Below are 3,518 nucleotides of genomic sequence, written 5' to 3'. Positions count from 1 at the left end.
AAATGAAAATCCAAAACACGTAGTTTACGTGTCTTTATTTATTGCAAATGTCAATAGTACTCGGCTGGTCATTTAACACCAAGTTATCTTTAGTCCCCATAATTATGTCTAACTGCTTCACAAATATGCTATATCGCATAAGTCTCACGAGGAATTATGTACAATCCGAATATACTCGTATTTAGTTAGACATTATTGAATTTGAAATATTGTATTTGTAAATTTTGTTTTGTATAAAATTATTTGTATTGAACAAATAAATAGGTAATAAATTTCATAGGTAACGAATGGGTAAATAAATTCAGCTGTAAGTAGCATAAAGATCATTAATATTGAATTATTTTGCTCGAGGATTTTAAGAATTTAGTTGTCATATTGATTTGATATACATTTTCGCCTTTAAAGTAGATATGCCATAGATTAGGCAATTAATAAAGTAAATTAAGTATATTATTTCTTTCGTATACATTACATACTTGGTTTTGTAAGATAATCTTCTCGGTAAAATAAAAAGAAATTAATTTTCTGGTTGTTTATATTTATAATGTGATTTCTGAGTTTTATTTTCGATCAAACTAATAAATCTAGCTAATAGGCATTATTAGAAAAGATATAGAAAAAGGAAATATAAAAAAATATTCTATAAGAATGAAATGTGTACGAGTATAATGGGAAAAGGTATGTTTAAATCTCTTTTTGCATAATTATTATTTAACACTGGATTTTGTGATACGTAGATGGCATATAATATAGACTCCAATTCGGTTGTAGTTTTTTTTTAATATTTGTTACCTCATAACCCTGTCAGTTAAAAACTGATTTGGAAAATCTTTTTTTTTATCTGAAAGGATACTCTTAGATTAGTCCCATAGAAATTTTATCAAAATCGGTTCAGTAGTTTAGTTTTTAAATCAAGGCAAAGTTAGGTAAGGTTTTCCCATGATTGAAATTGGTAATTATTTTTTTTTAAATCTTAAATTATTAATAAGAAATGTACTAAGTCATTAACACATTTTTTTTTATTCACACGTTGCTATGAGTCAATATTCCTGTCTTCGTTTCATATTATTTCTTTGTTTTTATTTCGTTTCTTCATTGTCTATTTATATATTGTTTCCTTCATGTTAAAGAGTACTTGTTAAAATAGTTTGCGTGATTGCCTCGCAGAATAGAAAGATAAAAATGATGAACGTCATTTTAGGGTCTCGTGTTTCTGCCGTGTAGCAATTGTGTTTGTACGGCTGTTTCCGTTAGAAGGGGGTTTTTAATGGTTGGATGAACTGATAACCCCGCCCGTGTTATCGGTATACCCTGGGTAGGCACTAGTGAGGGATGGTAATTGGAAATGAAAGGATAGGTCAGTTAGCCTATCGTAATAAACTAGCTTGGAACTGCGCGATGGATTCCAGGGGGAATCCCGAGAAAGTCGATCTGGTATACTGTTAGTAATGGGACTGGATGGGGGGAGGGATTGTTAGTAATGCGGACTACCGGTTCCATTACTGGCAATATACCCTGTCAGGTCGACCTCCACGTGGTCACCCTTGAAAACCATTGTGCTGAATTCCAAGTGTATTCATCACGATGGGCTTACTGACCTGCCTTTCAATTCTCACCTAGCATCCCTCACTGGTGCCCCGCCAGTGTATACCGTTAGCACAGGTTCCATTATCATGCATTAAAAAAAAATTAGGACTGGATGTCTGCGTTACTAACAATCCCTTCTCCCCTCAGTTTGAAGGGTGAGATATGGCAGTGAAATTACAGGGAATAGAGGCATAACATCTAACTTCTCAGGTATGGCAACGTATACACTGTGATGTCCATGGTACTGTTCATGTCTATAGGTGACGGTTTCCATATTTCATCACAGGGGCCGTTAGCGTCATTATCATTTAAAACTGTATGAAAAAGTTCCATTTTTTTTTATATTTTAGTTAATTGGTATTTCAGTCCCTAACAATATTTATAGAAAAAGGGCTACATCAATTTGGTTTCATGAAAAACACTTAGAAAAAAATATAAATAATTAAAATATTAATGTCTTTATTTCTGCGTGCATCAGGTTTTCACTACTTACCATTTAGCACTAGATCTGGTATGGTTTTTAAAATAACGCAATAGTATATAATAATAGAACTTAATGAAAATGAAAATAACCGAATAATTGATTCCACCTGTAATTTAAAATCCTACCATTGGCCATTGGCGCCCAGAGGAGAAGAGGGGAGGACTCCGTTAGAAAAAACGCGTAATGTACCTACTCTAAGTTATATCTTTACGGGCGAAACAGTATACTTTGTTATGTCCATGGTACTGCTCATGTCTATAGGCGACGGTTACCACTTTCCATCAGGTGGGCCGTCAGCTTGTTTGCCATTATAAGTTGTATAAAAAAAAAAACGAAGCTTCGGTCGCATCTTAGGGTGGGCTCGCCCACCAGGTTTCTCCTTTAAATACACTTAATAATATACTACATATATACTAATATGCCATATTAATGTACTTGCCGAGATATAGCGCCGTGACAGATGGACGAACGGACAAACAGAGAAAGTCGCAACTCGCAAATTAGTCCATCGTAATGAATGTACCTGGAATTCAGCACGATGGTTTCCAGGGAACACTACACGGAGGTTGATCTGACAGGGTATATTGCTAGCAATGGGATTGGTAGTCCGCGTTATTAACTATTCCTCCCCCCCCCCCCCCCCCCCGTGCAGGCGGGGTTACCATCTCATTTTCACCAATTAAAAAAATACAATTATAGTATAAGTAATAGCTGGTGATAATTATAGTACAACATAGTGGTATAATTTATAATGGATTATTTCTACCAATATATTATAATACTATCTATATTAGGAATATATATACTAATACTAGTATTTTTAATGGATGTTATTAACATCCATTGAATGATAATGCTAAGGATAATTCATTCACGCTTTTGGTTTACGTTTGCGAGGAATGATAGGTGCGAATTATAATAAGTCAGTTGGCCCACCGTGATCAAGTAGTTTTTAATCATCTTTAAATGATTTGTCGACATCTTTATAAGCAATATAACATAGATAAATAGGTAAAGAACAGGGCTTAAAGTAGGTAGGTAAAGAAAATGAAACATTCATCAAAAGTCAATTGTTGAGTAGGTGATAGAAATCAAATTGTGTAGATTAAATTCCTGTACCTTGGTAGGTACTTCACTAGTTTAAAAATATTAATTGAAGAGACATTGAAAATCTTAGAACAAGGAATTACATATAAGGAATGATAAAATAAAAACTATAAATCATATAACATTTCTATACATTAGCCTGCTATGAATTGGGAAAAACAGTAACTGATGGTGTATCTTTCGTCCTCTTTTTATTAATTATATTTACATAAGAAGAAAGAAGGCAATTAAATGATTTACAGTATTTATTTTATCATTCCTCTATGTAATTCCTTGTTCTTAGCTGAAAATCTAAAAGCAAGGAGTTCAAAACTGTCAGTCAGTAATTTGACTGACAGCC

The sequence above is a fragment of the Galleria mellonella genome, unplaced genomic scaffold, assembly GCF_026898425.1.
Source record: "Galleria mellonella isolate WM207_F2 unplaced genomic scaffold, CSIRO_AGI_GalMel_v1 utg1432, whole genome shotgun sequence".
In the NCBI taxonomy this organism is placed as follows: Eukaryota; Metazoa; Arthropoda; class Insecta; order Lepidoptera; family Pyralidae; genus Galleria; species Galleria mellonella.
The sequence above is the reverse complement of the archived record's forward strand: the minus strand, read 5'-3'. Positions refer to the sequence as shown.